The sequence below is a fragment of the Phyllobates terribilis genome, unplaced genomic scaffold, assembly GCF_046119375.1.
Source record: "Phyllobates terribilis strain yellow unplaced genomic scaffold, ASM4611937v1 Scaffold_84__1_contigs__length_6523798, whole genome shotgun sequence".
NCBI classification, from domain to species: Eukaryota; Metazoa; Chordata; class Amphibia; order Anura; family Dendrobatidae; genus Phyllobates; species Phyllobates terribilis.
Genome location: NW_027362844.1, coordinates 928,120 through 941,306, shown reverse-complemented (window position 1 = coordinate 941,306; position 13,187 = coordinate 928,120). Strand labels below are relative to the sequence as shown.

At 44.4% G+C, this 13,187-nt stretch overlaps 4 non-coding genes and 2 pseudogenes across 4 annotated transcripts; all 6 read right to left on the bottom strand.

The window, feature by feature from the left end:
• Positions 1-815: 815 nt before the first annotated feature.
• Positions 816-1,006, bottom strand: LOC141197604 (U2 spliceosomal RNA). Its single transcript, XR_012269827.1, has one exon. It is a non-coding gene; the product is annotated as a U2 spliceosomal RNA (small nuclear RNA).
• Positions 1,007-2,121: 1,115 nt separating this feature from the next.
• Positions 2,122-2,317, bottom strand: LOC141197553 (U2 spliceosomal RNA). The gene has a single exon (XR_012269802.1). It is a non-coding gene; the product is annotated as a U2 spliceosomal RNA (small nuclear RNA).
• A 925-nt stretch (positions 2,318-3,242) lies between these two features.
• LOC141197586 (U2 spliceosomal RNA) lies at positions 3,243-3,374 on the bottom strand (annotated as a pseudogene).
• Positions 3,375-4,489: 1,115 nt separating this feature from the next.
• On the bottom strand, positions 4,490-4,680 carry LOC141197603 (U2 spliceosomal RNA). Its single transcript, XR_012269826.1, has one exon. It is a non-coding gene; the product is annotated as a U2 spliceosomal RNA (small nuclear RNA).
• Positions 4,681-5,795: 1,115 nt separating this feature from the next.
• On the bottom strand, positions 5,796-6,002 carry LOC141197575 (U2 spliceosomal RNA; annotated as a pseudogene).
• A 6,155-nt stretch (positions 6,003-12,157) lies between these two features.
• Positions 12,158-12,348, bottom strand: LOC141197514 (U2 spliceosomal RNA). Its single transcript, XR_012269765.1, has one exon. It is a non-coding gene; the product is annotated as a U2 spliceosomal RNA (small nuclear RNA).
• Positions 12,349-13,187: the final 839 nt, after the last annotated feature.

Sequence of the window (13,187 nt, the reverse complement as noted above, 5' to 3'; positions counted from 1 at the left end):
AGGAGGGCTCCTGATTACATACCTCTCCTGCTGCTGCTGCTGGCTGTCCAGCAGCAGACTGAAGGTGGCTGCTGCTGTGCACAGGTATATAAAGGCTCAGAGCCTATTATGACATGCGCAGCCAGCGTTCCATTGCCACATTCCATCTACTGCAGGCAGGATACCTGGCTGGCTGAATGTCGCTGAGAAGCTCACAGAGACCGCCATAAGCAACAGTTTAACAGAATGCCACAGACTAATCAACCAAACTTTTTGGGTTGGGTTCTCTTTTATAGTCTGCAGGCATTAAATGAAAGAAGTCAGTGTTCCAGCAGAAGGAGACAACGTTTCAGAAAAGGCATTGTAGCAAACCAAAAAAGAAATTTTAAGCGCAGCAGAGTAACCAGCGCACATACCTGTTAGCTCAGGTGAGTTTAAAAGGCTGCTGTTGATAACAAGGGCATTTGCTAAATAGATGGTGTGTGTGCAACAATATACTGAAAGGTCAATTATATTGTGCAGCTTATCTCACCACCTGTAGTTATTTAGGTGAAAGCTCCAAAATGCTTGCCTAATATGTCTGTTTATCCAAAAGGAAGTAAAAAGGGAGAGCTAGAAAGATAGCATTGCATCACATTACATGGCAATGCAATGCACAGTTGCTGAAGTTGAACCAAAATGAGCTTGTAATCTGGCTTCTGCAACTTTGAACATGAAAAATCCAATGAGGAGAAGAAAAGCAAAGCCAAAGAGTCCATCCCAAAATCCGACAAACAAGCAAAATGAACAAAAAACATTGAATTCAATTCTTTCTGATTTTAGAAACTGCATTAAAGAAGGGGTGCACCGGTCCTGGAGATACTGCAATACCAGGTCAATGCGTGGAGTGGACAGAGCAAGCTCTTTTTCCATCTCCCTGTTCTAAAAATCCATTTAATATATGGTCCCCAGATAGGGGACGTATCAGATATTAAACTGATAAGAACAGATACTACACTTGATCTTAGCCAAAAGGCCGAGAAGCGATAACCAGAATTGGTTTCAAACTACGGAGCCACCCAAGGATCCTGAAAAGTCCATTTGTGGAGATGAGCTCCTGGACTCCCGTTAAGAAGACATGTTGTCAACCTCTAGATCCCTTACATGCCTGCACTTTTCGGCTTGCTGCTGCTGCAATCCACGCGTTTTAGATCTGCATAACTCCACCTCTTTAAACACAGCACCTTCACCCCCTGCTGTTCCCACCCGCCTCAACACCGTTGGAAGGGAGGAGAACCAATTAAGGCGGGGGGTGGGGTGGAACGAGCAGCTGTCTACCCTTAGCAGGAGGGCTCCTGATTACATACCTCTCCTGCTGCTGCTGCTGCTGGCTGTCCAGCAGCAGACTGAAGGTGGCTGCTGCTGTGCACAGGTATATAAAGGCTCAGAGCCTATTATGACACGCGCAGCCAGCGTTCCATTGCCACATTCCATCTACTGCAGGCAGGATACCTGGCTGGCTGAATGTCGCTGAGAAGCTCACAGAGACCGCCATAAGCAACAGTTTAACAGAATGCCACAGACTAATCAACCAAACTTTTTGGGTTGGGTTCTCTTTTATAGTCTGCAGGCATTAAATGAAAGAAGTCAGTGTTCCAGCAGAAGGAGACAACGTTTCAGAAAAGGCATTGTAGCAAACCAAAAAAGAAATTTTAAGCGCAGCAGAGTAACCAGCGCACATACCTGTTAGCTCAGGTGAGTTTAAAAGGCTGCTGTTGATAACAAGGGCATTTGCTAAATAGATGGTGTGTGTGCAACAATATACTGAAAGGTCAATTATATTGTGCAGCTTATCTCACCACCTGTAGTTATTTAGGTGAAAGCTCCAAAATGCTTGCCTAATATGTCTGTTTATCCAAAAGGAAGTAAAAAGGGAGAGCTAGAAAGATAGCATTGCATCACATTACATGGCAATGCAATGCACAGTTGCTGAAGTTGAACCAAAATGAGCTTGTAATCTGGCTTCTGCAACTTTGAACATGAAAAATCCAATGAGGAGAAGAAAAGCAAAGCCAAAGAGTCCATCCCAAAATCCGACAAACAAGCAAAATGAACAAAAAACATTGAATTCAATTCTTTCTGATTTTAGAAACTTCATTAAAGAAGGGGTGCACCGGTCCTGGAGATACTGCAATACCAGGTCAATGCGTGGAGTGGACAGAGCAAGCTCTTTTTCTATCTCCCTGTTCTAAAAATCCATTTAATATATGGTCCCCAGATAGGGGACGTATCAGATATTAAACTGATAAGAACAGATTTTTTTTTGATTGAATATATCTTTTATTAGCACAAAAAATAAGTTAACAGACAGTGTACAGTGCCGCAGCCCAGTACACACAGAATTCTACATCATATTTACATAGCATGAGGATACGACGCACTAACTAGACACATCACACCCCTATGCTACACAAAACACTCAATCTGAAAGAAAAAGCATGTCAATCAATACAGTACGACGAACCGTGATAAGGGATGGGGATTGAGAAAAAGGGGATGGGGAGGGGAAAATCACAGGCCCGAAGCTTTATTGAAAGACAAGACACATAAGGGGAGAGGGGGAGGAGGGGTTTAGTCCTCGTCCTCGTCCTCCGGACCGTCCATGATGGAATAGTCTCTGAGCAGGCTGTGGATCAGCCTGCGGCAGTCCTGGATGGACATCCTCTCCCTCCTCAAGATGAGCCGGTTCCTGGCGACCCAAACGGCATCCTTGAAGCAGTTCATAAGGCGCCAAGCCTCCTGGATGGCTCCGACGGTATGAACCCCAGGGAAGAGTCCGTAAAGCACAGAATGGTGCGATAGGCTCGCCCTGGGGACAGAGTTCCTCAGGTCGTCCTCAAGTGCAGTCAATAGGCGCTGTGCAAATCCGCAGTCCCAAAAAGTGTGCAAAGATGTTTCCTCCACGAAGGGGCACCTTGGGCAGTACCGGGTCTTGCACAGGTTCCGGGCATGCATGAATGACCGGACGGGCAGTCCGCCCTGAATCGCCATCCACGACAAGTCCTTGTGCCCGTTGGTCAGCCTGTCAGACGACACATTTGTCCACACAGTCTCCAGCGTGTCCTGGTGAAGTCCTGTGATGTTCTCCACGTCATCCTTGGCTCTGATTAGCTTGTGGATAGTTTTGGGCTTCCACAAGTCGGGCTTGAGTCCCTCCAGTTGATGCTCCCCCACAAATCGAACGACGTCTCCGTAGAACCATGGCGTCGTCCAGTTGTAGGGGAAGGAGCTGTCCCACTTGTCCCAGCCGAGTCGCCTCCAAAGAGGAAGCAGGAAGAAGCGAGACATGGACCTGCCCGCGGAGCCATTCAGAACAGATACTACACTTGATCTTAGCCAAAAGGCCGAGAAGCGATAACCAGAATTGGTTTCAAACTACGGAGCCACCCAAGGATCCTGAAAAGTCCATTTGTGGAGATGAGCTCCTGGACTCCCGTTAAGAAGACATGTTGTCAACCTCTAGATCAATTACATGCCTGCACTTTTCGGCTTGCTGCTGCTGCAATCCACGCGTTTTAGATCTGCATAACTCCACCTCTTTAAACACAGCACCTTCACCCCCTGCTGTTCCCACCCGCCTCAACACCGTTGGAAGGGAGGAGAACCAATTAAGGCGGGGGGTGGGGTGGAACGAGCAGCTGTCTACCCTTAGCAGGAGGGCTCCTGATTACATACCTCTCCTGCTGCTGCTGCTGCTGGCTGTCCAGCAGCAGACTGAAGGTGGCTGCTGCTGTGCACAGGTATATAAAGGCTCAGAGCCTATTATGACACGCGCAGCCAGCGTTCCATTGCCACATTCCATCTACTGCAGGCAGGATACCTGGCTGGCTGAATGTCGCTGAGACGCTCACAGAGACCGCCATAAGCAACAGTTTAACAGAATGCCACAGACTAATCAACCAAACTTTTTGGGTTGGGTTCTCTTTTATAGTCTGCAGGCATTAAATGAAAGAAGTCAGTGTTCCAGCAGAAGGAGACAACGTTTCAGAAAAGGCATTGTAGCAAACCAAAAAAGAAATTTTAAGCGCAGCAGAGTAACCAGCGCACATACCTGTTAGCTCAGGTGAGTTTAAAAGGCTGCTGTTGATAACAAGGGCATTTGCTAAATAGATGGTGTGTGTGCAACAATATACTGAAAGGTCAATTATATTGTGCAGCTTATCTCACCACCTGTAGTTATTTAGGTGAAAGCTCCAAAATGCTTGCCTAATATGTCTGTTTATCCAAAAGGAAGTAAAAAGGGAGAGCTAGAAAGATAGCATTGCATCACATTACATGGCAATGCAATGCACAGTTGCTGAAGTTGAACCAAAATGAGCTTGTAATCTGGCTTCTGCAACTTTGAACATGAAAAATCCAATGAGGAGAAGAAAAGCAAAGCCAAAGAGTCCATCCCAAAATCCGACAAACAAGCAAAATGAACAAAAAACATTGAATTCAATTCTTTCTGATTTTAGAAACTGCATTAAAGAAGGGGTGCACCGGTCCTGGAGATACTGCAATACCAGGTCAATGCGTGGAGTGGACAGAGCAAGCTCTTTTTCCATCTCCCTGTTCTAAAAATCCATTTAATATATGGTCCCCAGATAGGGGACGTATCAGATATTAAACTGATAAGAACAGATACTACACTTGATCTTAGCCAAAAGGCCGAGAAGCGATAACCAGAATTGGTTTCAAACTACGGAGCCACCCAAGGATCCTGAAAAGTCCATTTGTGGAGATGAGCTCCTGGACTCCCGTTAAGAAGACATGTTGTCAACCTCTAAATCCCTTACATGCCTGCACTTTTCGGCTTGCTGCTGCTGCAATCCACGCGTTTTAGATCTGCATAACTCCACCTCTTTAAACACAGCACCTTCACCCCCTGCTGTTCCCACCCGCCTCAACACCGTTGGAAGGGAGGAGAACCAATTAAGGCGGGGGGTGGGGTGGAACGAGCAGCTGTCTACCCTTAGCAGGAGGGCTCCTGATTACATACCTCTCCTGCTGCTGCTGCTGCTGGCTGTCCAGCAGCAGACTGAAGGTGGCTGCTGCTGTGCACAGGTATATAAAGGCTCAGAGCCTATTATGACACGCGCAGCCAGCGTTCCATTGCCACATTCCATCTACTGCAGGCAGGATACCTGGCTGGCTGAATGTCGCTGAGAAGCTCACAGAGACCGCCATAAGCAACAGTTTAACAGAATGCCACAGACTAATCAACCAAACTTTTTGGGTTGGGTTCTCTTTTATAGTCTGCAGGCATTAAATGAAAGAAGTCAGTGTTCCAGCAGAAGGAGACAACGTTTCAGAAAAGGCATTGTAGCAAACCAAAAAAGAAATTTTAAGCGCAGCAGAGTAACCAGCGCACATACCTGTTAGCTCAGGTGAGTTTAAAAGGCTGCTGTTGATAACAAGGGCATTTGCTAAATAGATGGTGTGTGTGCAACAATATACTGAAAGGTCAATTATATTGTGCAGCTTATCTCACCACCTGTAGTTATTTAGGTGAAAGCTCCAAAATGCTTGCCTAATATGTCTGTTTATCCAAAAGGAAGTAAAAAGGGAGAGCTAGAAAGATAGCATTGCATCACATTACATGGCAATGCAATGCACAGTTGCTGAAGTTGAACCAAAATGAGCTTGTAATCTGGCTTCTGCAACTTTGAACATGAAAAATCCAATGAGGAGAAGAAAAGCAAAGCCAAAGAGTCCATCCCCAAATCCGACAAACAAGCAAAATGAACAAAAAACATTGAATTCAATTCTTTCTGATTTTAGAAACTGCATTAAAGAAGGGGTGCACCGGTCCTGGAGATACTGCAATACCAGGTCAATGCGTGGAGTGGACAGAGCAAGCTCTTTTTCCATCTCCCTGTTCTAAAAATCCATTTAATATATGGTCCCCAGATAGGGGACGTATCAGATATTAAACTGATAAGAACAGATTTTTTTTTTTTTTTTTTTTTTTTTTTTTCTTTTTTCTCCTCAGACGAGGAAATTCCACAGTCTATGGAAACCAGACAAAGGAAAATTCCATCAAAACAGCTGCGTCAAATCCAATACGCAATTTGCTGTCCCCATCATCATCGGAAATATTTATTTCATATTTCAAAACAACAATAACAAAAATCAAGAGGTACTAACAATATATCTCCACTTTTTAACTTTCCATATTCCCTCCGCATCCACTTCCCCTCTCCTCTTTTTGTCCCATAGGAAACACACATACATCTTCCCCAAAATCACCTTCACACTATCCTTTACAGCAATTTCCTTCCTTTTAAACACATACACATTCCTCACATCCCATAACACTTCCTTTATACATGCAAGCATCAACCACAAGACTCTTTCCTTCGTCCCATCACATATTCCCAAACCAAACATAAACAACTCAAAAGACAACAAATTCACACCACACAATTCTTTACACAAAGGCCCCATTCTCCCAATCACATCTCTAGCATACTGGCAATTCCAAAAAACATGCAACACACTTTCCCTTCCACCACAGCCATTTCTTGGACACATTTCACTCCTCACCAAACCTCTATTCCTCTGAAACTCTCTCACAGGTAATACTCCATGTAAAGACTGCCACACAACTTCACTCTGTTTGTTGGTCATACCACTCATCCGCACTTTCTTCCAAACCTTCTGCACATCACCACCCCTAACCATATTTATTCCACATTCTACCTCTCTACATTCAATCATCCTATACACAGCCTTCTTATTCTCCAGCAATCTCACATCTGCATCACACAGTTCATACCTCACCAAAAACTTATAAACCCACACATACCATACAGGCACCTCAAAAGCAATCGGACATCGCAAATCCCTTTCTTGCCACTTTAAACGAAACAAATACGCTCCAAATAAATACCTACACATAGATGAAAACTTTCCATCCGCCCTAATCACTTTCAAAACAAACACAACGATATTCACACCAAAAAACACGTCCAAATTCGGAAAACCCAAACCACCTTTTTCCACTCTTTTAACCAAAATTTCTCTCCTAGCTCTCTCCATTTTCGAGTTCCACAAAAAAACAAATAAAATTCTATTCAAGCTTCTCATACACATATATCCTGGTGGAAATACTACCGCAATATATAAAAATATTGGCAACACCACACTCTTAACAATTAAAATCTTCCCAAAAAAGGATAAACTCCTCAATTTCCAAAAATTCAACTTCTGCTCAACTTTTCCTTTCGCATCATCCCAACTTTCTTTCCCATCCAAACTCTCTGAAAACTTCACACCCAAAACTTTAATAGGTCCATTCACTACATTCACACCTACATCCCTACTTAAACTTCCGCCTCCAAAACCCTTACACTCACTCTTTTCCCAATTCACTTTAAACGCAGATGCACCACAAAAAATAGACACTAACAACTTCACCCGCCTCACCGAACATTCAGAATCACATAATACACACACGTCATCCATATAACCACTCACCTTCCATTCTTTTCCTCCACCTCCCGGCACTTGCACACCACGAATTACCTTATCTTTCCTCAGCATACACAACAATGGCTCAATTGCACAAATAAATGCTACAGGGGACAAAGGACACCCCTGTCGCACACCCGAAAACACATTCACTTTCCTACCCACATACCCATTCATTAAAACACAGCTATAAACACCCGCATACAAACTTCTCACTCGCCCAACAAAATCAGCCGGAAAACCCATTTTTAACAACACTCTGAACAAAAAACCATGCGACAACCTATCATAAGCCTTTTCAAAATCCAAACTTAACAAAAATACACTCTTCTTACGACCCATGCAATCCCATAGACAATCTCTTAACATACACACACACTCATGAATCCGCCTCCCAGGTACCGCACAACACTGCTCATCCCCAATCACACTCTCTATCACATCACGCATCCTATTAGCCATAAGTTTTGCATAGATTTTATAATCACAATTAAGTAACGTTATTGGCCTCCAATTCCTCAGACTTTTCAAATCCCCTTTCTTAGGAATTAACACAACCATACCTGCACGCATACTCTCAGCCACCTCCATGTTTCCCCACATATACTTACATACATCCACAAAGTCCTTACCAATCACACCCCACATCACACGATAAAATTCTACTGGGAGGCCATCCTCCCCCGGCGTCTTATTCAAAGCCATACTACACATAACCTTCCATACCTCATCACCAGTCACCTCACCCATCACTCTCTCTCTTTCTGCTTCACTCAACTTACTCTCTAACACACTCAAAACATCATTCTCCAAACATTCATCCCTCTGTTTCACTGCATACAGATCCTCATAAAACTTAGCCACCTCTTCACACATATCCTCTCCACTCACCTCACTTCCATCTGCTCCATACACCACGCTCATACTCTGTTTCTTTCCAAAAACTTTTTTAAAGAAAAACCGAGAACATTTCTCATCCTGCTCCATCTTATCAATCTTTGCCCTAAACACTATGCTTCTCCCTCTCTCCAACAAAAACTCACTAATCTCCTTTTTTACCTCTAAAATATCCTCCTCCACCTCAACTCCTCCTTCCCTTAACTTATACAAAACGCTCAACCGCGCGTTCAGTTTAACAAAACTCTCTCTTTTAATTGCTGCATACTTGTATCCTAAATTTTTAAAGAACATTTTTGTTTGTTTCTTCACCCAGTCCCACCACTCACAAACATTCCCAAACTCATTTTTATGCTTACACCATTCTTCATACCGCCTTTCATACTCCTTTCTCACATCTTCATTCTCTAACAGTTTAACATTTAACTTCCACAATCCTCTCCCAAACACTCCATCAACTTTTATATCCAACTCACACAACATACACACATGATCTGAAAAAAGAACGTTTTCCTGCCTATAATTAACAGAAACCATATTTTTAGAAATAAAACAATAATCCAATCTGGATTGTACCCTACCACTCTCAGAAAAGAAAGTGTTCAACAAAGGATTCATGTTACACACGCGCTGCATATCACACAACCCAAAATCATTCACTAACTCCAATAATGCTTTCCCAGACACATCCACATTCACTCTCCCCACATCACAGTTCATATCACCCACAATTACCACAGGTATTCTTCCTGGAACAAAAAGCTTAATTTTTTCAAATAAATTTTTGCGCTCATTTTTTTCAACTGGCGCATAAACATTAATAACACAAAACTTTACATTCTTGTATACAAAATTAGCAAGGATACATCTCCCCACCTCAATAACCAAATAATCACTCAAAACAACCTCCCTTCCTTTAACCAAAATACCCACACCATCATTCTTATTACATGCACTCCCCGACCACACAGACGCTCCATAAGACCATTCATCCCCTTTCACACCATCCACTACCCCACATTCTTGTAAACAAAAAATAGATGCATTTTGCATAGCTAAAAACTCAAAAATAGCAGCTCTTCTTACTTTACTTTTAAACACTCTTACGTTTTGGGACACTATGGTAAATCCCATAATACTTCTACTCCTTCACCAATTACACAAAGAAATAGCCTTTGGCCTAAACCAAAGCTCACAAGAGGACAAAAAGAAAAAACATTTACAATATTATATGGTGACACTATCCAGCACCACCACTATCCTCCTCCGCCATCAGAACAGAACAGCTGGTTTCCGACCCGCTGGCTTCACCAGCCACACTCCTCATTCTGGCAGTTCTGATCTTCCTCTGAGGCTCACTAAAAACTGCATCATCACTGCCCCCACCATCCTCCCTACGACTCTTCTTTGCACCCCTATCATCCTCCGAAGAAAAATCTTCAATGTTTTCAGGACCCGAAGGGTGTTCAGGACTGTCGGGTTCCGAGATTTGCACTTCACATCCTGTTGCGTCCATTGCCTCTCCAAAAGTCATCATCTCAGGCAGCTCTGCTTCCACCACTTTCCTAGATATTCTCGCAGACACTGCCTTTTTCTCCACCTTTGCCACTTCCCTCCAGAACTCCTTTTCTTCCCTCCGCTTCTTCCTCATTTCTTCAGCAGAAGAAGAACATGGTCTCAGGGACACCTCCTCTGGCGCCGTAGAGGGAGAGGCTCTACCAGTTTCCCGCCTCCTTCCCTCTCTCTCCTCCCTCTCCAATCCTTCCAGCACTTTCAGTGCGCTTGCCATCTGCCTCCTCTCCAGCTCCTCCTCCTTCTGTTCTTTATCAGAACGTCTAGGTGCACTCATAGGACAGTCCTTATACATGTGATCACTACTCCCACAGACATCACAGGACTTGGCCTCTGGACACTGGTTGGCCATATGCCCCTCCTTTCTGCAATTTCGGCAACACTGCCCTTTAAGGCATGTTACCATGGTATGTCCGAAAGAAAAGCATCTGCGGCAAAACATGGGCTGGCCTGGGTAAAAGAGGAAACCTCTATGGCCTGCAACGGAAAAATTTGATGGAGGGTGTCTAAAGCCCCCCACACTGTCAGGATCCCTTTTCAATTTCACACGGAATTTATACTGACAGTTAAAGATTCCTAGACAATTGACTTGCTTCACTCCCTTCCGCACATATTCACAGTAGCGAGAGAGGAAGCACTCCAGCAGCTCAGGGTCTGTAAAAGGGTTATAGACAGTCACAGTCACCTCCTTTTCTTGCAGACCAAACAAAGGTTCCCATCTAACTCCTTCCAAGCAGGGGTCACTAGAGTGACCACGGAGCCATTCAAAGACATTAAGGCAAACATCCTGGTCCATAAAGGTAACGTCATAATTACCTTGACGTGAAAATTCGTTGACACTGAAGATCTCAGAACGTCTTGCTCCAGCTTTGCCTTCAACGATGTCTTGGACAATGAAAACCACGTTGTTCTTGTTCTGGTCAGATGGATCCACGGACAAACGGATGGTGTTCTTCACAAAAGACATCTTGGATTCTGTCGGTATGGAATACCACAGGAAAAAGCAGAAAATCCTCCACAAAAGGGTCCGGATTCCTCCAGGAGACTCGCACCAATCAAGGTACAGTCATACGATCGCAGCCAAAAGGCCGAGAAGCGATAACCAGAATTGGTTTCAAACTACGGAGCCACCCAAGGATCCTGAAAAGTCCATTTGTGGAGATGAGCTCCTGGACTCCCGTTAAGAAGACATGTTGTCAACCTCTAGATCCCTTACATGCCTGCACTTTTCGGCTTGCTGCTGCTGCAATCCACGCGTTTTAGATCTGCATAACTCCACCTCTTTAAACACAGCACCTTCACCCCCTGCTGTTCCCACCCGCCTCAACACCGTTGGAAGGGAGGAGAACCAATTAAGGCGGGGGGTGGGGTGGAACGAGCAGCTGTCTACCCTTAGCAGGAGGGCTCCTGATTACATACCTCTCCTGCTGCTGCTGCTGCTGGCTGTCCAGCAGCAGACTGAAGGTGGCTGCTGCTGTGCACAGGTATATAAAGGCTCAGAGCCTATTATGACACGCGCAGCCAGCGTTCCATTGCCACATTCCATCTACTGCAGGCAGGATACCTGGCTGGCTGAATGTCGCTGAGAAGCTCACAGAGACCGCCATAAGCAACAGTTTAACAGAATGCCACAGACTAATCAACCAAACTTTTTGGGTTGGGTTCTCTTTTATAGTCTGCAGGCATTAAATGAAAGAAGTCAGTGTTCCAGCAGAAGGAGACAACGTTTCAGAAAAGGCATTGTAGCAAACCAAAAAAGAAATTTTAAGCGCAGCAGAGTAACCAGCGCACATACCTGTTAGCTCAGGTGAGTTTAAAAGGCTGCTGTTGATAACAAGGGCATTTGCTAAATAGATGGTGTGTGTGCAACAATATACTGAAAGGTCAATTATATTGTGCAGCTTATCTCACCACCTGTAGTTATTTAGGTGAAAGCTCCAAAATGCTTGCCTAATATGTCTGTTTATCCAAAAGGAAGTAAAAAGGGAGAGCTAGAAAGATAGCATTGCATCACATTACATGGCAATGCAATGCACAGTTGCTGAAGTTGAACCAAAATGAGCTTGTAATCTGGCTTCTGCAACTTTGAACATGAAAAATCCAATGAGGAGAAGAAAAGCAAAGCCAAAGAGTCCATCCCCAAATCCGACAAACAAGCAAAATGAACAAAAAACATTGAATTCAATTCTTTCTGATTTTAGAAACTGCATTAAAGAAGGGGTGCACCGGTCCTGGAGATACTGCAATACCAGGTCAATGCGTGGAGTGGACAGAGCAAGCTCTTTTTCCATCTCCCTGTTCTAAAAATCCATTTAATATATGGTTCCCAGATAGGGGACGTATCAGATATTAAACTGATAAGAACAGATACTACACTTGATCTTAGCCAAAAGGCCGAGAAGCGATAACCAGAATTGGTTTCAAACTACGGAGCCACCCAAGGATCCTGAAAAGTCCATTTGTGGAGATGAGCTCCTGGACTCCCGTTAAGAAGACATGTTGTCAACCTCTAGATCCCTTACATGCCTGCACTTTTCGGCTTGCTGCTGCTGCAATCCACGCGTTTTAGATCTGCATAACTCCACCTCTTTAAACACAGCACCTTCACCCCCTGCTGTTCCCACCCGCCTCAACACCGTTGGAAGGGAGGAGAACCAATTAAGGCGGGGGGTGGGGTGGAACGAGCAGCTGTCTACCCTTAGCAGGAGGGCTCCTGATTACATACCTCTCCTGCTGCTGCTGCTGCTGGCTGTCCAGCAGCAGACTGAAGGTGGCTGCTGCTGTGCACAGGTATATAAAGGCTCAGAGCCTATTATGACACGCGCAGCCAGCGTTCCATTGCCACATTCCATCTACTGCAGGCAGGATACCTGGCTGGCTGAATGTCGCTGAGAAGCTCACAGAGACCGCCATAAGCAACAGTTTAACAGAATGCCACAGACTAATCAACCAAACTTTTTGGGTTGGGTTCTCTTTTATAGTCTGCAGGCATTAAATGAAAGAAGTCAGTGTTCCAGCAGAAGGAGACAACGTTTCAGAAAAGGCATTGTAGCAAACCAAAAAAGAAATTTTAAGCGCAGCAGAGTAACCAGCGCACATACCTGTTAGCTCAGGTGAGTTTAAAAGGCTGCTGTTGATAACAAGGGCATTTGCTAAATAGATGGTGTGTGTGCAACAATATACTGAAAGGTCAATTATATTGTGCAGCTTATCTCACCACCTGTAGTTATTTAGGTGAAAGCTCC